We start from the raw sequence: 20928 nt of genomic DNA, 5'->3' as shown, positions 1-20928 counted from the left end.
AGCTTCAAGAGCTAAATCATAAGGCAAAATTTGCATAAAGGCAAAATCATAAATTTCTTCACAGCAATTATATTTTTTCAGACAGACCCACAGGGCCAGGCCATTACACATAATTGATCTGTGATCAATAACATTGTGTAATGATTTCTCCCAGAGACCTTGCCAGTGCGATAGTAGATGAAATCAGCAGAACGCCACTGAAAAAACAACAATGAATGGAGATATTAAATCTTTTATTCATTCTAAAACAATAGTCAAATCAATAAATCTATAAGTCCAAGCTTATCTTAAAGCTTTTACACAACTTTTTAGCCATTTTTTTAAGAGAGACATTTTTTCGCTGGGGTACCAATGGCAGTCCAAGCTCTCTAGGTGACTTAGGCGAGATAAGACATGTCAAAAGAACAATGTAGAGATTCCTTATATAAGTGTTAGATGTGTTAGTCTAGTTTTACAGTTTTCATTTAGTGTACAAGGACATCTGGGTTCAACTCCCGACTTTAGTGCCAAAAACAATGCAAGTTCTTGTGTAATCATGCAACGGACGTCAATATTTCAAAAAGGGAATTTTTCACTGTAAATTACTTTTTTGGGTTGTTTCTCACCAAATCCTTGGAAAATGACTTTGATACTTTTATGTATCATAAAATACTTGTATAAACATAAATAATTCTGATTCAAAGTAATGGCCAGCATCATCCAATCACTGCCAACAATGTTAAAATAAAATTATACATTATAAATTATTAATCTATGTACTGATAACCATTGTGCCATGTCTGCCAAAAATGTTGAGTGGTTCAAACATCATCTGCAGCCTGAAACTGAACATTTGGTTCAGTTTTTAGGAGTGAATGCACTTAGCTGCATAGGAAATCTATAGGATGCTCCCTTGCTCCCTATTTAGTGAAGGACTCCAGTGTGCTGTCTGTCTGCACTGGTCTAAGAACAATTCAGAATGCACCTTATATTCATCCAAACTCCATATAAAGCCTCTGAAAGCAAAATTATTTTCTCAATGTGAAAACGCATAGTAAATATATGATTTCTGATGAAAAACTAGTGCTACTGTTCACTAAAGTGGTCATTGTGTTTAACAGGGTACCGTTTCACAATAAATCACTCACATTTTAAAAATGGCATTCCGGATGAAACTAGAGACTCTACTCTTTTCATTTTTGGGTGAACTATTCCTTTAATTAGCACAGAATAATTATGAATCTTTTTTAAATGTTACATTCAAAATCACCCTGGCTCAAATATATATTTTATTGTGCAAAACACATCTGGAAGACAGAAAATTATTTGGGAGAGAAAGGGTAAATGAAAACACGTCACAGACCAGATTCAAGCCTGCATTTCCCGTATAAGCACTGCAGCTCAACATGTCTAGGCCACATGCCCTCTTGGCTAGGCTTCAGCCCTGGCACAACACTATATATATATTTTGACTGGTTAATTAGCTGTTGACTGTCTGCATGAGCTTCCTACAGTACATGTACTGTAGATGCCTGAAACCAGAAACATTCCACTCTGCATTCATTTATTATAGAAATATAAAAGAGTTCTAATACAATCTCCTGCCTGGATATGCTAAAAACTAGAGTGCATATCTAGAGTTGAAAGTAGGGTGTAGAACACCTACTTGTCTAAAGCTTTTCAGTGTGCACAGAAGATAAGGCATGGAAAAGATTTTCTGTTCTGAATGTAAAAGGCCACTTCTCTAAATTCTATATTTCCTGTTATATGGTTTCCTAATGTAAATTCATAATTGTAGTGCTTCAGTTTAAGATTCAGGACCAGAGGGGGCGCACAATTTCTAGGTGGTCGCTGTGCATGGAGAGGAATCAGTCATCATTGGAACAAGCCATCCCACTTTTCCTTAAGCCATTGGGTCAGAGGAAGATGTGTGTTTGTGCATGTGTGCGTATCTGTGTGGGTGTATGGTTTGCGACGGTGCAGCAGGCAGTTTTGTAATGAGCCTCTTTTCCTTTGTCTCCAAGGCCATTTTCTGGAACGAGCTCAACCACTTGCCTCATCCTGCTAAAAGGTTTTGATTAAAATTTAAAACAGGACAGCGCCATTCTTGTGTGTCCCTGTTTATATTTAAACTGCATTTAAGAGACCAGTTGTGTAGTTCTCTGCTACTCTCATTCCATCTATCATGTAGATAAAACCTGGGTGTAGCGCGGAGGAGGGCGGGGCCGGGCAGGAATGACACATGCCCGGACCCCAATCACCCTGATGAGGCGAGCGAGGGATAAAGGTGACTGGAGACGACAGTTCGAGAGAGAGAGAGCTTCAGGCAGCTGTCCTGCATGTTTGGTTGTAATTTTACTTTTGCTTTAATTCACTATTAAATTATTGCACCTTCTAAATTATTGCATAGAGTTGTACCTTCAAGCCAGTTCTCGCCTCCTCCTTTCCCTTATAACCCCTTTACATTGGTGCCGAAACCCGGGAGGGAGTAGGGATGCCCGTCGTAGAGTCCTCGGCACTGCCATCCACCCAGGGGAGCATCGCTGCCATCCGCCGGGGGACGGAGTATCCTGACCTCCCAGACGCAGGGAATGGCCGCTGTCTGCGAGGCGAGGAGGGACTGGACTCCCCAAACGTCTGGAGCCGCTGCCAGGGGCGGAGGAGTGCCCTGCTGTCCATCAGAAATGCGGAGGGTTCGATGGAAGACCGCCGTCCACGAGAGGAGGAAAGAATTGACTCCCTGACCACCTGGAGTGGTAGGGCCGCTGCGAGGGGCGGAGGAGTGTCCCCACAGGCCGCCAGAAATGCGGAGGGGCATTCTGTCTGCTAGGGGTTGGAGGTTTGACTCCAGTCCTCCCGGGGAGGAGTGGCTGTTGTCTGCCTGAGAGGGTGGATGAGTAATCGAGGACCATGCGACGGTGCATCAGAGAACTAGTGAGTGAGTTTATTTTTTCTCTCTCTCTCCTCTCTCTTTCTCTCTCTCTCTCTCACTGTCGCTCCGTGTTGGCCTTTCCCTCGCCTGTTTCTTGTTGTTGTTGTTTTTCCCCTGCTGTCTTCTCCCAGGTCGAAGAAGGCGGGGATGACCTGAGAGGAGGGGAGGGGGGATGTACGTCATGCCAAGGGCTCCCCGGCCTGAGGCAACGCAGGGAGGAGTGTAGTGCGGAGGAGGACCCCAATCAGCCTGATAAGGCAAGCGCGGGATAAAGGTGACCGGAGACGGCTGTTCGAGAGGGAGAGAGAACTACAGGCAGCTGCCCTGTGTGTGTTTATGTTTGTGTGTTTTTGTTTAAGTTTATCATTAAACTATTATTTATATTGTCAAGCCGGTTCTCGCCTCCTCCTTTCCCATTTAACCCCTTTACACTGGGAACTTCTGGTTTTAAAATTGGCAGTAGACTGACCTCGTGTGACACAGGGGAGTGCATTTTCAAATATGAAAAATAATTGCATCCATGACACCGCATGAACAATGTGCACATCCCCAGGTACCCGTGCATGATGGGACATGCGTTTGAAACACCAGTCATTCCCAAATGCTCCAAAACTGGAACAACATAGGGGAAATAAAGTAGATTTCAATATGCTAATGAGTGTGCACTATCTTGCTTACTAATGTCTCAACAGTATATTATCTTTCTGAACCATTATGGTACATTTGCAGTAATTTTCTATTTTAAAAAAAGTGTAGCAGCATATTAGTTCTAAAAAGACAACAGATAAGGAAGCAGTTTGTGAGTCACTGATGTTGAAAACATAAAGTGCACAGACAAATTCCTGTAGCCAAACTTTCGCTGATGCCGATTCTCACAAATACTGTCAAGAAAATGTCCTTGGCTGCGTTTTTCAAAAGCGTCGTAAGCTTAAGTTGATTGAAGAAACTATTGCCGTCAGTGGTCTCTATGATCTACTTAGGCTTATAATGCTTTTGGGAAAAGCTGCCCTGGTCATTTTGCACCGCAAATCAATAAAAAAAATAAAAAATGAAATAATTTATTTTGCATCATTTAATCTTTATTTCGCATAAAGAAAATGAAGTCTACAGTTAGGACCATTAAGATTTTTTTTGCATTGTGACATTATTTTCAGGACTGGTTAAGTGCTCGTGGAACAAATGTGTTTTCAGCTGGTTCTTGAATGTTGAGATGGTATCAGCAGATCGCGTGAAGGTTGGAAGCTCATTCCACCACAGTGGAATAGAGAAAGTGAAAGATTGTGAAATAGACTTTGAGCCTCTTTGTGATAGGGACTACCAGGCGCCGCTCGTTCATTGACTGCAGAGAGCGAGTTGGAGCACAGACATGGAGAAGTGAATTGAAATAAGATGGTGCATTCCATTGGCTGTCCTGAAGGCCAGAGTCAAAGGTAGCCAGTGAAGTATTTTTAAATTTTAAATACCAAACTATTTATTTTATTTTATATTATAAAACAACACTTTGTTGTATAAAGAAATTGTACAAATATGTTTGCTTTGAGAGATTGTGCAAAAACATTTGAAAACAAAACTTTATGGTAGTAAGTTACACTCAGGCAGCATGGGACTTGAACTCACGCATTGAATGCCTTAGACTAATTGATGAGCACGTTTACCACTACATTATTTTAGAATTGCCAAATTTTGGTGTACTCAATAAAAAATAAGAAAGTGAAGATACATTATCATGTACAATAGTCGAAATTCCAGATTCACCTTTTGTAAAACAAATAAATCTCTTTAAATATCACAAAATATCTGTCTCAAAATAATTTTTCATAAACCCAACATTTTGTTTTTGTTTTTCTTTGGGAACTCAAGGTGATCGACAGGGAAATGAAAATGACTAAAATTAAAATCAGCAACGAGTCTGATTTTACGGATCTAATTTATTTCTGCATTGACTCGAGATCAGTTACAACCTGCATTTAACACTAATTCAGGGTTTCACTGTGGGTTCAACGGCCCCTAGCGTAACCGTGAAAAATTTCAAAACGTTTAGAAACTGTTTCGAAACAGTATAATGTAACGAAGCGTAGTTTGTTGAAATCACGTGACGGCCAGTTTGATACGTGCTCCAAAGCACTGGTTTGAAACAAATGATTCGTAAAGGTTTAGAAGCTTCATGGTTTCGAAAGCGTCCATCACTACATGACAGAAAGGGCGCTTACACACTAGGGAAAGCTCTGACGGAGCGTTGGATGCATGGGACTGTAAAAAGGTCAGTTTGGAAGGCTTGCACAACAGTGGGTAGATGTGGTCACAGATAGAGATGGCTATTTAAAATATATATTTTTGACAATGTACCAGTAAACCTTGAAACTCTTCTCCAGGCTCTCTCCACAATTACTATCTTTTTAGCTTGACAAAGAAAGATAATAGACAGTTTCACAGTGCAGCTAGTCCCACCTCTCTGAGATTCTCATCGGTCAACGGATGCCTACACCAGAGTTCGTTGCAGCGAAAGACAAAATGTTCTCAACTTTTGGTCGCATGACAGAGCTTTACGATTGGAAACCCAATAGTCACTCCCCCCGCCCCTGCGCGCCCAGCTGTGGCACAAACATGCCCACACCGGGTTGGTTCCGACGGACTGCGGGGACGATATTCCTCCTCCCCCCTCCTCGGCCAATCTTATGGTGGGCGGCAGGAGCCAGGTGAGTGCTTCGATGTCCCTGGACTCAGCACGGCCACGGGGCTCGAGCCCCCTCGATGTGGCGCCTCAGCCTCTGCCCCGTCGCGAGGCCCCACCCGCCGGTACGTCCAATGTGATTGTCCCCTTGGTCCCCCTCGCCCGGAGTTTGGACGCATGGCTCGTGCTTTCCAACCCGTCGCGATGGCTGACCCGGACCGTCCGACTCGGCTACACGATTCAGTTCGCCAGGTGCCTACCCAGGTTCAGTGGAACACCGCTACCTTGCGTGTGGAGATCGCTACCCTTCTACGGTAGGATGCGATAGAGCCTGTCCCTCCGGCCGAGATGAAGAGGGGGTTTTACAGCCCCTACTTCATCGTACCGAAGAAAGGCGGTGGGTTACGACCAATCCTAGACCTGCGAGTACTGAACCGGGCTTTGCACAGACTCCCGTTCAAGATGCTGACGCAAAAACGCATTCTAGCGAGCGTCCGGCATCAAGATTGGTTCGCGGTGGTAGACCTGAAGGACGCATACTTCCACATCTTGGTCTTACCTCGACACAGACCCTTCCTGCAGTTTGCTTTCGAGGGCCGGGCTTACCAGTACAAGGTCCTCCCCTTTGGCCTGTCCCTGTCCCTTGCCCCGCTAAGGGAAGTGGGTGTCCGCATCCTCAACTATCTCGACGACTGGCTAATCCTAGCTCACTCTCGGGATGATTTGTGTGCGCACAGGGACCTGGTGCTCCATGCACCTCAGCCGACTGGGGCTTCGGGTCAACTGGGAAAAGAGCAAGCTCTCCCTGGCTCAGAGCATCTCTTTTCTCAGCTTGGAGTTGGACTCAGTCTCGATGACTGTATTGATGACTCGAAGGCCTTAGCCCTGTGGCAGACGAGTTTGTGGAGAAACTCGCTGCCAGCCCAGTACGTGTGCTGATTAGGCCCTGTACTGGGGTAGGTGCTCCACATGTGCTGGTTCCCTGTAGGTGACCCCATGTGATATCTTCCGCTAAATAATTTCCCTGTCGGTAAACTGTGTCTTCCTTGGGCGAGGCCCCTCTGCCCCGGTCACGATGTTTGTAGAAACTCCTCCCCCCTTGGGGGACTCAGTAAGACCATGTAATGTATTTCCACTCAAACACCCCCCCCCCCCTTCTCTGGGCGGGGTGTGGTCTCTGCGGTGTCTTCCCCTTGGGAGTGACACCCCCCAACCTAGACACTTATGGCCCCGAGTCGGTTAACAAATTCCACTCTTTTTTGGGGAGAAAAAAGAGGAAAAGAGGTCACGGCTGGGCTAGCCTGTCCCTATTTGTTGGGCAGTCGACTTATTCTTTGAGGACCGTTCGACGCTCATAAGAGCATTGGGGAAGGTTACGTGACGGCCTGGTGCGCTGGCTACGAGGCACACAGCGGTCTGCCCGTCTTGCACCGCCAGTCCATGTAACACAGTTCAGCTAGTTGTGGCGTTTTGTATAGGGACCCCTAGTGTCACTACATCGACACAACGTCGAGTGAGTGACAGATAGGGAACGTCCTGGTTACTTTCGTAACCTCCGTTCCCTGATGGAGGGAACGAGACCTTGTGTCCCTCTTGCCACAACACTGAACTACCCGCTGAAATGGCTGGGACCTTGTCTCGGCTCCTCAGCACAAAACCTGAATGAGTGGTTGCAAGCCAGCAAATTCCACTCGCCAATTCCCATTGGCCTTTTTTCAAAAAGCAGAGGTGTTTGGGGCTCCCAAGAGTGACCCCTAGTGTCATTACATCGACACAACGTCTCGTTCCCTCCATCAGGGAATGGAGGTTACGAAAGTAACCAGGACGTTTTCTTTTCTCAGTTTTTCTGTCTTTAGTGTAATTTCATTTCTCTGCCGTGTTTGGCTAAGACTGGGCCTTTTGGGGTTTGAGGTGTTCGGCCCATTCCGGTTCTCCCAATGGCCAGTCCACCCCTAGGTTCAGCAGGCGATGGGAAGAGCAAAGTGTCCAGCTTGGCTGCACTCTTTTCAACTCCTCCCTCGACTGCAAATAGCAAATCTCACCGATTGGCAAATTGAGATGCAGTTCAATCCGAACACACCTAATCTCTTCTGTTTGTGTCGCTTTACAGGAGAATGTGTATGTGTGAAAACAGCTATGCCAAGAAAACACTAACTGTCAAAAAGAACAATTTGGATGAATTGCAATAGCAAGGCTGAATGCCTTTGAAGGTATCACAATTCCACAGCTGTCCCCGAGGAAAAGTGCTCATGAAAACAGTGACATGAGAGACTTTGTGTCTTATATTACAGTGGCTAAAATTAGGATTTGATGGTTTTAGATACAATGTGTGCAAACAGCGTGATTACACAGCTATGTCGTTCGATGAAGTTGAGTCCAGTTGAGAGTGAGCAGCCATAATGTTGTTTATAACAGCAAGTCACTGTTGTAGGACTGATATAGTTATGAAGACCAGTTCTAATGGAAGCACAAGGCTATAAAGACAAAGGTCACCCCTCTTATGGTTAATAACGTTATGCCATCATAATCTACAATTCCAAGTTTTAGCGCATCAAAATAAAGCTGATGGAAATGCAAATTATCACTAAAATTTCAACAGTGTGAACATTATATTTTTCCGTTTAACTCTAGAGAATAAACTCTTTGTCGATACTTCAAATGTCGCGAAAAACTGGTTTGGAAACACTTTTTGTCGAGAAAATTGGCATTAATGCAAAAACATAGTGTCACATGATAGAATTTATGCCAATTGTTAGCCTGTGTTAATCATGACGACGGTATACATCCTTGAAAGCCAATTTATTGTACGTGATTATGGATTTATCTTAACGGCATATAGATCCGATGCTGCAAACATGACACTTCCAGGATTGCCAACACAAATATCTCGTATCATGCACATCAACAAGTGCACGGAGAACAAATTAATGGCCACTGTTTGTGATTAATTTAATCACGGTAGACATCCGTTTATTTATTAAAGTTGCTTTTCCACACCATTCCACGAATGTATCATACTATATGTAAACCCTGATATTACACCACATCAATTTTTCTTTAATAGCTGTGCACACAGCATATACACATCAATGGATGGTCCTTATACTAAGACTGAAAGTTTCCCACACTACTTGGTGCAGGTTGTCATCTTGAACAGAGCCATGACATTTCGCTTTCGGGTCGGAATCGGTGGCAACCTGCGGCAAAGTATTTTTTTTAGGCATAACATCATCACGCACACCATTTATATCGATAAAAGGCCATTTGAATGGAAACAGGCTGAAGATGGCAAATTTCCCAAAAGTTATGCATTTTCACTTTGTCGATAATGTGGATGGAAACTAGGCTATAGATAAGAAGCATTCTGCCTTGTATATCCACCTGTATCAATAGTGAAACATTGCACTTGAATTCGTTGGCTGAATTTAACTCTCTTATCACTAAATCAAATTCCTTAGGAGAACTTAAACTAGAAATAAATGAGACCCCTGCTTTAAAAAAAACAGCTTAAACCAGTCTAAACTGCCTTTTACAACGTACTTTGCAGTACTTTCCTCTTAAAAATAAAATATTATCTCTCATTACAACATAATGTTATCTCTCATTACAACTTAATTTAGTTTTGACAGCCAAACAATCAACACTTCCTGAAATATGGTGTACATAATGAAGCAAAATAATGATGTTCAAGGAGGGACAGTTTGATAAAATTTTAATTTTGAGAGTCTGTTTTTTCCATTCATAATCCAAATATTTCCTCATACACTTTCCAGATTTGAATTTTGATAGTCTGTTTTTTCCACTCTTAATCCAAATATTTCCTCATGCAATTTCTAGATTCGAGACAGGCCCAAGTGTTCCGCCCTCGCAAATTAGATTTCATATGCACTGAGGTGAATGCATTGAGAATATGATAAATGTGTCATTCCAAGAAAATGTTTATGTGTGACAGTTAAGAATGGGAACATTTGCCCATGCTATCGATTGAAGTGCAAATGTGCAGCATATAAAGATCTGAACGTATACCATTAGCCAGTGCGACACAGCAGAAGGTGGGCTAAATTGTCCAATAAATAGACTCCCAACACACTCTAAATGGACCATTAACACAACTCTAAACCATCCAAGAAAATAAATCATAACCTTCTATCTTTTTTTATGTCTAATATAAGATTTAACACAAATACTATGCAATGCTCTCCTTTCTCCAAGTACATTTAGCACTGTTTATTTTAAACTTTTTTAGGCCATAAAGCATCTACTCAATATATGCACAGAATAATAAAGTCGAAATGCAGTGGATTGAGATCTTCATTCACTGTTTATAGCTTTGAACCATGTTGAGAAGAACAAATTCACTCATGCTCAAACAACTATGAAAAAGAAAGGACTGCAAATGAAATTAAGAGAAAATACTGGTATTCATGGAAAAAAATAATAAGGTCTTATAGACTGAATGCTGTCTAGTAATAACCTGGTTCATCACAGTATTTCCCACCCTGATTCCCTCAGGGGAAAAGGCGGGAAGCATGCAGGAATTAGCTGCGGATGGTATGGCGTGAAAATCCAGCATGATAATTGAAAATGTGTGTGTATTTGTGTGTGCACTTGCATTCAGATCCAGCACGGAAGTAAGAGCAGAAAGGTGGAGGGTACTAAGCTGTAGTTTGCGGACAAAATTGTGATCAACAGTGCGCTAAAGCTGACAAAACCAACAAAGCTACATCTGATAAGAAACCTAATCAAGTTTTTATAATGCAACCTGTTTGAATCAAAATATTATAGTCTCTAGTTCAATCCGGTATGGCATTTTTTAAATTTGAGCAACGCTATGCTGCTAAACACAATGTACACTAATGTGTACTTTGGCGCATTTTTTCCTTAGAAAAATGTTGCTATCAGAGGCTTTAAATGGAGTTAGGTTGAAAATAAAGTGCATTTCAAACTGTTCTGAGACCAATGCAGACACACAGCACACTGGAGGTTAAGTCATTCACTAAATAGGGAGCAAGGGAGCATCCTAAAGCTTTTTATGCAGCTAAGTGCAGTCAATCCAAACTTCCAATCAAAAGTTCAGTTTCAGGCTGTGTGTTCTATCTGAATGGATCCTTAGGGTGCAGGGTTTGTTTATAGCACATAATCAGCTATTAACTTTATATAAAAACAGTAAATGTCTAATAAATGTCTATGGTGTCTTCTGTTTTAGATCTCTGTATCTGTGTGTGTATGTGTGTATGTGTGTGGGCAGGTTTAAGTGGTTTACGAGGACTTTTTTAGGTTACAAACTGGCAACAAACAAGGGTATTATGCTATAAATGTGGTTTATGAGGACATTTCTAGTGTCCCCATAATTCAAATTGCTTAAAAAACATACTAAACTATGTTTTATTGAAAATGAAAAAATGCAGAAAGTTTTTTGTGAGGGTTAGGTTTAGGGTTAGGGGATAGAATCTATAGTTCATACAGTATAAAAATCATTATGTCTATGGAGAGTCCTCATAATGATAGCTGCACCAACATGTATGTGTGTGTGTGTGTGTGTGTGTGTGTGTGTGTGTGTGTGTGTGTGTGTGTGTGTGTGTGTGTGTGTGTGTGTGTGTGTTTGCTCAGGGTGTGAAGTGGTCTCTTCCATTCTAATACAATTTTCCTTTTTCTCACTTGCACTCTGCCCGTCTGACTGGGAGATTATGCTACAGATATTAGTGAGCTGTGTAAGACTTTTAACTGGCTTTTATTGATCCTCTGTGTCGATCTAGCGAATGCACTTTTTAATGGATTGTAATGGAGCTGCACTTTGAAGTCCATCCCTTCTCTAAATCTAAGCTTGTTTTCCTCTTGTTCTCAGGCATGTGTTTTGCACAAGAGTTTAAAGAGTCTTTCTGACTGCAATCAAGCCTGGAGTCCATCCCTTCAATCTCTTCACCACTGAGTCTAATGGAGAGTCATGGAAGGAAAGGAATGATCTAGAATTAGTCTGCTTGAGCGTGTGGGCTGAAAGTCATTAGACATTCCAATTATCTCAACGGTCATCATTGTTGTGTCGCTCTGCATCAGAATATACAGTAGATTCATGTGTGCAGATAAAATCTGCCTTGACAATTCTTTGTAGGTAAACTAGCAAGCTTATGGGTGATTTAAATTGGGATTGGCTTTCAGGGACCTCAGATTGTTTTAAAGAACTGTGTGACTCCTTAAACCTTGTGCAACTTATTAATGCACCAACAAGGCTAAATCCCAAAGTACAAAATAAATCTACGAATACATCTTATAAATACAGTTCAATTGGCATATTTTGCAATGACGTTAGCGATCATTGTGCAATTGCTTGTGTTAGGAATACAAAGTTTCCCAAGGTAAAACCCTGCTTCATTTTTAAAAGACATTTTAAAAGTTTTGAAGAGCAGGCTTTTCTGCATGATTTGTGCTACAGTGGTCTTAGCAGAGTTACTCTGATTCTGGATGTTAAAATAGCATGGGAATATTTTAATTCAATCTTTTTGTCTATCTCTATAAACATGTTCCCATTAAGTTTAGAATCAGTGGTAGAGACAATCCCTGGTTCTCTGACAGTCTTTCAGAACTAATTTGTTTAAGAAATAAATCACGGGCCCAAGCTAGATTTACAAACTTCTCTGCTGATTGGACAACGTTTAGAACCCTTAGGAACAAGTGTACCTTAATGATCAGAAATTCCAAATCAGTGTTTTATCTTAAGTCAGTTAAAGAGAACTTAAATAACCCCTAAAAATTCTGGAAATTAATTAAAACTTTGTCAGGTACACATGTTGTTTCAAGCCTCCCTGAACGTGTTCTGGTTGGTTGAGAGGAAAAAAGGAACAGGCCATTATTGTCAATCAGTTTAACAAATACTTTATCCATGCTGGATCTGTATTTAATAGCAGAAATGAAAATACCTGTCCCTTGTTCTATCACCACGGAAAAGGAAATCGAGATTTACTTGATTTTAAACCCATTTCAGTTGCTCAAGTTTGTAAAGCTCTGAAATATATTGACCACAAAAAGTCTGCAGGTCCAGACAAACTGGATCCTTATCTTTTAAAGGTGTTGGCAGATATTATTGCTGAGCCTGTTACTTATATTTTTATAACACTGTTACAGGTAACAGTTTTTATCTGATAATATTAAATATAAAGTGATTTTCAATCTGGCTTTAGAACTGGTCACAGTACCATTACTGCTGCTATGGCTGTGACAAATGATCTTATTGGTGCCATGGACAAAAAACAGCATTGCGCTGGCTTATTTGTGGATCTAAGGCGTTTGATTCAGTGGACCATGAATTGCTGCTGAACAAACTTAGGAATGCTGGTCTTGATCCTAAGGCTGTTAATTGGTTAATAGGCTGTGGTATTCCCTGACGAGGCCCCCCTCGGCGCAGACGCACTGGCGCACAGCTGGCCCTGGGGTCTGCGCAAGTATGCGTTTCCACCAGTGAGCCTACTTGCACAGACGTTGTGCAAGGTTAGGGAGGACGAGGAACAGGTCCTGTTGGTAGCGCCCTACTGGCCCACCCAGACTTGGTTCTCGGAACTCACGCTCCTCACGACAGCCCCTCCCTGGCAAATTCCCCTGAGGAAGGACCTTCTTTCTCAGGGACGAGGCACGATCTGGCACCCGCGACCAGACCTCTGGAACCTCCACATCTGGCCCCTGGATGGGACGCGGAAGATCTGAGCGGCCTACCACCCGCGGTGGTAGACACTATCACTCAGGCCAGAGCCCCTTCTACCAGGCGACTGTATGCTTTGAAGTGGTGCCTACTCGCGAATTGGTGTTCTTCCCAAGGCGAAGACCCACAGAGTTGTGCAGTCAGGTCGGTGCTTTCCTTCCTGCAGGAGAGGTTGGAGGGGCAGCTGTCCCCCTCCACCTTGAAGGTGTATGTAGCCGCTATAGTGGCACACCACGATGCAGTGGATGGTAAGTATTTAGGGAAGCACGACCTGATCATCAGATTCCTTAGAGGCGCCAGGAGGTTGAATCCTCCTAGGCCGCACCTCATTCCCTCATGGGACCTCTCTGGTCCTGCTAGGCCTACAGGGAGCCCCTTTCGAGCCCTTAGAGTCAGTTGAGCTGAAAGCCCACTCCTTGAAGACGACCCTCCTGATTGCGCTCACCTCCATCAAGAGGGTTGGGGACCTGGAAGCATTCTCTGTCAGCAATACATGCATAGAGTTCAGTCCGGCATACTCTCACGTGATCCTGAGACCCCAGCCGGGCTATGTGCCCAAGGTTCCCACTACCCCCTTTAAATATCATGTGGTGAACCTACAAGCGCTGCCCCGGGAGGTTGTAGACCCAGCCTTGTCGTTGCTGTGTCCAGTACATGCTTTGCGTATCCGAGCTCCGAGCAGCTCTTTGTCTGTTTCGGGGGACAGCAGAAGGGGAACACTGTCTCCAAACAGAGGATTGCCCACTGGATTGTGGACGCCATCACGTTGGCATACCAGGCCCAGGTGCACTATCCCCTATGGGACTACGAGCGCACTCTACTAGGAGCGTAGCCTCCTCCTGGGCCTTGGCTAACGGCGCCTCTCTAACAGACATCTGTAGAGCAGCGGGCTGGGCAACACCCAATACCTTCGCGAGGTTCTCTAATCTCCGGGTTGAGCCGGTTTAGTCCCATGTGTTGTCAGGTATGAACAGGTAAGTGGCAGGACAACTGGCCGGGTGTACCACTGGCACACAAGCACCTTTCCCCTTCCCCAGGGGAAGACTTAAGCTCTTTTATTCACGTGAGTTCCCGGAATCGGTGAACCCTGGATTTCTCCCTCAGCACCTGCAGCAAGCAAATTCGGTGGAGGAATTCGACGCCAGGCCCAGTACTTGTGTCAGTATGCCCTGTTCAGGTCAGCCCCTGTACTGGTATAGGTGCCCCATATATGTTGGTTCCCTGTCGGTAAACCATATGACGTAATCTTGCACGGTATGGTCTCCCTGACGGTAGACCCATGTCTCCCCTTCGGCAGAGTTCCCTCTGCCACTGGTTGGCATGTTGGTAGAGCTCCATCCCCTCTGGGTAGGACCTACCACGGGAACTTCTCCACATGCGACACTGCTGACAAGACTCGGTAAGACCATGTGATGTATTTCCACACAATTACCTCCCCTTCAGGCAGGGTGTGGTCACTGCAGTGTCTTTTTCCAAGGACACCTACCCCAACGCAAATAAGTTTGGCACTACATCGACATGACGTCTCGTTCCCTCCATCAGGGAATGGGGGTTACGACAGTAACCCAGACGTTTTCATTGAACATTATTTTGATTGTTCAGCCGGTTCCCGCCTCCTCCTTGCCCATCCTAATCCTGTTACAGCCATAAATCTGTTTTTCTTAAGATAACTAAAGGTGTCACCCAGGGTACCTATTTTGTTTTCCATTTTTATAAATGAATTGGGTAATGACATTCAAGCAAAATTACACCTGTATGCAGATGACACTGTCATTTATAAATATGCTCCCTCCATAGTGCAGGCAGTGCAAGAGCTTCAAACTGCATTTCAGTCATTACAAACTTCTCTGCAGAGTATAAAATTGGTTTTGAATGCTCAAAAAACAGTTTATTGTCTTCTCAAAAACTCGTTTAAAGCTGCTTGATGATGTTAGTATTCTGACGTCTGATAGTAAATCCATTGATAGGGTGTGCTCGTACAAGTATTTGGGTATATGGATAGATGACAAGCTTTTATTTAATGTACATATTGCTAAACTAGTTAGGAAGCTCAATGTAAAGATTGGCTTTTATATTAGAAATAAATCTTGCTTTACTTTTAATGCCAAGAAAAAAACTTGTGGAAGCTACGTTTCTGCCTGTGATTGATTACGGTGATATGTTGTATATGCATGCAGCCTCCTCTATGTTACAAAGCCTTGGTTTAGTGTACCATGCATCTCTACATTTCATTACAAATGCAAAGTCTCTACTCACCATTGTATTCTTTATTATTTAGTGGGTTGGACATCATTGACCAAATGCAGACAACAGCACTGGTATATTTTTATATATAAAGCTATACTAGGTAAACTTCCAGCCTACCTCTGTACCCTTCTCTGTCTCAGCATTGGTAATATCAACTGTGCTCTTCCAAATGGTTGCTTTTTAATGTACCAGGGGTTGTGAAAAATCTGGGGAAAACTGCATTTTCCTACTATGCTCCTTGGGCATGGAATAATCTACAGATAGGTCTCAAATTGCAAGAGCTTCAAACTGCATTTCAGTCATTACAAACTTCTCTGCAGAGTATAAAATTGGTTTTGAATGCTCAAAAAACAAAGTTTATGGTCTTCTCAAAGCTTGTTTAAAGCTGTTTTATGATGTTAGAATTCTGACGTCTGATAGTAAATCCATTGAAAGGGTGTGCTCGTACAAGTATTTGGGTCTATGGATAGACAACAAGCTTTTATTTAATGTACATATTGCTAATCTAGTTAGGAAGCTCAAAGTAAAGATTGGCTTTTATATTAGAAATAAATCTTCCTTTACTTTTAATGCCAAGAAAAAACTTGTGGAAGCTACGTTTCTGCCTGTGTTTGATTATGGTGATATATTGTATATGCATGCAGCCTCCTCTATGTTACAAAGCCATTGCTAAGCTGTTGCTATGTGGTTGCTACGGTGTTCTAGCTGTTTTTTAGTACATTGCTTTGCGGTTACTAGGGTGTCCTGGGTAATTGCTAGGTGGTTTCTTACCAGCCTTTTGACAGTCCAAAAGATCCTATCCCCAAGTCTCTTTGATATTCACCCGTTTTATGGTCCGCCTGGCGAAAATCAGTCATCCGATTGCTTAGAAAAGTGACAGCTCAACAAGCCACATGATTTGAGACAACTTTCATGTCTGTACCACAAATGGTAAAGGATGAGTTACATGATAAAGTTTAATACTTATCCCTAACCCTAAGTTAACAGGCACCACTAACAAGGTCAAAATCTAGGAGAAGGTTTTGAGAGTTTGGCATCTTGTGCTATAATTGTGATTGATTTGCAACAAAAATATTTCTCTGTTTTTTTCCCAGGAAGAGGCACTAATAAAGAATTGAAAATCTGCTCAGAGGATGCTTACCGAGCCCCTAGTCTGCACAGCAGTGTAGAATTAATTGTATCTGTGACATCTTGCTGGTGCTGCAGTCTTAATGTATCTGCTAAAAAACACAACACTGCTAAAGTGTTGTAGAAATAGAGGCAGCAGCCCCACACACAGCAGTTTATCTGCCATACTCATGTTGAGAAAACTAAGCTCTCTCTCTCTCTCTCTCTGTCTCTCTCTCTCTCTCTCATTCTCTCTCTCTGAGTCACAGTGAGGAGACAGTGAGCTGTGACTCTTTCATGTTCCTCCTTGTGCTGTCTGTGTTACATCACCAGCTTGGGCATTTGAATACATCCTCTCTGTGATCCAGAAAGAGCAAAAACCTGTCCTCTTATTTCACAAGATATACCAATATATATTTTACAAAAATAGAGTGCAACAGTTCCCACCCACTTTTTCAGCCGCCTGTGTTCTGGAAGTATTTTCCACATTAATTTCTTCCATAGACATTTAATAAAATCCTTCATAAAACCATGAGCCATGAACCAAACCAACCAGCTCTGAGGTGAATCACAACATCACAAACTTTGTTTTGAGGAAAAAAAAAAATATTTGAAAATGGGACATAAAGACAAAGGTACGACACATACAGTCTTTCATTAAGGCACAAACTACAATCCCATAAAGCATTGCGAATGATGTGATTGAATAAAAAATGATCGGAATATATAAAACTATTGATTTAGGTTGTTGATTACAAGTATAGAAACAATATATTTTAAGTTTACTGCAAAATATGTCGATATATACAAATATATAAGTAGTTTAAGGGTGAAGGGAGACTGACTCGTTTACGTCATTCGTAGTGTGTCATGGGAGCACGCTGTCACTCCTAGGCATGTTTCGCTGGTTTTGTTGGTTGCAGTTCTCTGATTGGTGGATCTTTCTCTGCTGTACCATCAGTAATGCAGTTGTTTACAATGAATTCCACTATCAATCACAATTTTTAAACAATGAAGTTGAAATAACACAGATGGATGGCTTCAACAGAAGCATATACCACTGATGAACAATAAGGCTGAAATGATTAGTCGATGTTATCGACAACGTCGACAATAAAAATTTGTCTACAAAAAATGTCGGTGTTGAATAGTCATTTGATCTCATTTAACATAACATGAGATCACATTAAACTCTAATGATTACACACAAGAGCAGCACTGCAGCTCGTGCCTGACTGAGGAGAGGAAGAATTACACAGCTCACAGTCCAGATGCACTCTAAACTTTCACAGCTTCAGGTGATGTAGATCGCAAAGTATGAGGGACTTATACAAAAATATAAAATAAGTAGATACAGAAGCACTCTCTTTGTGGAATATGCGGAGCCGGAGCTGCCGCTCCGCTGAAGCAAAACTTGCATATCAGAGCGTATTTAAATGAAACACCCCGGCATACATCTTTAATGCAGTTCTATTTAATGCGTTATAGCTTTAATAAAGTTCAAATAATACGGAAGCAGATCATGTAAATAACTACAAACTCCAAAACTGGCATTTCTCTGTGCAGTCAGCATCTCTTCTATGAGTTGTGCGAAGTGTCCCGATCTAAGGGGGAGAGATTGAAACTGCACCCGGCTGAGGCACACTCTGTCACGGGGACGTTCGTCCCCCTCACGCGTGCTTGCTGCAACTAGATTATAACGTGATGGCTCGCGACTTATTGAATCATAATATATGTCACTGTGCATTTCTTATCGTGAAGAAAATTGGCAATATGCAGCTTTATTAATAAGAGAGAGTTTGTTTTTTTGTGAGTTAAAGATGGATTGAAGTGAACAGAAAGGTGAGAGAGGGTAGTCTTCGCCCCATTATACACTGCAACAAAATATTTTTTTTATTTGTTTTTGTTTTGGCTTGTTTTCCAATATAAATATCTAAAACTCCTTTAAAACAACATACATTTACTTTAGCAGCAATACTGCAGAAGATAAAATTGTCATCTGAGAATGTTGAATATAATATACAAAATACAAATATTTTAAAATATCTAAAAATCCTTTTAAAAAGATGCATTCACCTGAGAAGCAGCATATAAGATAAGATTGCTTTTAGAGAACAGATCTTGAATATAAGTATATGTTGTCTTTACTGAACTCACAGAAATATAACCAAGTGAAAAAAACACTTATATACAAAATATAGTTATATATTCATTTAAAGTAAGTCTAAGTATCTTATATGTTGCTTCTCAAGTAAATGTATCTTGTTTTAAGGATTTTTAGACCATTTTAAATGGAAAACAAGACAAAAACACTTGATAACAATAGGATTTTTTGCAGTGATTTTTTTTTACTGAAACTTAAAAAGTTTTTTCCCTATAATTCATTGAATGTCATTTAGAGGTATTTTTAAAAGATGATTTTGTCCTCTTTATTGTTAGCATGCACGTATAATACAGCCTTTTAAGTCGAGGCAGAAGTTGAATAGTCGGTTAAGAGCTAATGATTAATCGTTGCAATAATCGCCCGAATAGTCAAAAAATCGCTCTCCGTTAGATTAGTCAATTATCAAAATAATCCTTAGTTGCAGCCCTAATGAACAACATCGTAGCTCATGGTAGGTCTGTCTTTAAAGGTTTATAAGTTATTGATGAAAATGTATTCATCTATGGGATAAATGAAAGGGATTTTTACTTCTGGAACCAGACTGTTGCGCTCTATTGGTCCAGCTTTACATTAGGTGTCTTTAACTACTTTGTACTTAAACAATACAACGTACTTATAAATGTACATACGTTCATACTTTAAAAGTACCTGTAAATTTAATTACATTTGTAGTAACACTGTTAACATTCTAACCCTAAACCCTATCCCAACCCTTACTCTAAACCCTAACATAACCTAACCCTAACCCTGCTCCTAAACCTCCCCGTACATCAACCTCAGTAGCAGCAAATGTGAATCTTGTGATAATTTTGCAGAACAACATGTAGTTACACAGTAAACACATTGTATTGTGTGTATTTTAATGTTAGTACATATTAGTTAAAGACACCTAATATAAAGTGTGACCCAACTACTTGTGAGGTGTTTTACAAGGAAATATGAGTCCATTATAATGCATTAAGAATGTAATTTTTAATGCATTATATGGTTCGTTGAAATGTTTTGTGACATGGTATACTCCATCTAGAACTATTTAAGACAACATTAATTATCATTCGATTTCTTGTTGTTATTATGCACAGTGTCAATTAATTGACTACTGTATGTAATTTGTAACATTTGTAATTTTAAAAATGCATGTATCACACTGCAAAAAAAAAAGCAAAGAAAAGGTGATTAAATATGACAAAAAACATTTAAAAGATGTTGACCGTTTCCTTATACCTTATAAAGACTAATAAAATGTTGAAAGGTCTAAAATGAAAACTTGTGTCAATTACAAGCATCATAGAGGTTTTTTCTTTTTCTTTCTATTTTTCTTTAAAATGTTTGTGCATTTATATGAGGGTCTTGGAAACAGGTGACACAAAATTTAGATTTTATTTTGATGTGCCGTTCCTCTGAAGAACAGGAGAGTGAATGGAAGAGAAGAGAGCAATCAGCACACTATATATAACAGTTAATGAGTCACAGTGTAATTAAAGTTGTAGATTAGATTAAATTAGAGTTGTAAAGTGGAAATTTGTACTTTTAGTTTTTTTGTTTTTGATCTAGTACCTGGTTGATAAGGGCACAATGTCAGTAATGTTTATTTTATATAATTATATTTTGTATAGTTTTATTTCATGTCATTTACTTTGGTTTATGGTTAGTTTTATGTTATTTATGTTTAGATACTGGGTTAAATATGTAATTTTGTTGTAAAATGGCCAATTGTGTTGTCTCATTGGTCTGTTTAAATCAATTTCCCCCTGCAAATACCCATACTAGGTTATTTGCTTGTTTTCGCTCTTACAGTGTGCTGTGGAGTCAAAACATGTGAAAGGAATAAAAGGAAGACAATCACAAACATCAGTGAAAGAGAGCAAATTTGTTTTATTCAACCGGGCTGCTACACCTCGGAGTGGAAAGCAGTGTCAGGAAATTCTAGTTATTCAAGTGGACTCTGCGTACAGTCATCTGAAATGAAATATGGCTTAAACGTGCACTGTAGATCACGCTGCATGTCACATGATCCTCGAGACAGCGACACTGAAGTGCACCGTGAAGAGGGCTTAAGGAAATCAGGTGAGGGACCATTTCACTATAAACAATGGTTACATTCACTGCAAAAACTATGGAACGTGACAAAAAATCAC

General features: G+C 41.2%; 1 protein-coding gene across 1 annotated transcript in view; it reads right to left on the bottom strand.

Moving 5' to 3' along the window:
• LOC127425502 (gamma-aminobutyric acid type B receptor subunit 2-like) overlaps positions 1 to 20928 on the bottom strand; it is a 370336-nt gene that overhangs the window by 255329 nt on the left and 94079 nt on the right. The gene's annotated exons all lie outside the window — the stretch shown is intronic.

This window comes from Myxocyprinus asiaticus, chromosome 34 (assembly GCF_019703515.2).
Source record: "Myxocyprinus asiaticus isolate MX2 ecotype Aquarium Trade chromosome 34, UBuf_Myxa_2, whole genome shotgun sequence".
Lineage (NCBI taxonomy): Eukaryota > Metazoa > Chordata > Actinopteri > Cypriniformes > Catostomidae > Myxocyprinus > Myxocyprinus asiaticus.
Note: the sequence above shows the minus strand (reverse complement) of the source record. Positions and strands in the feature narration are given on the sequence as shown.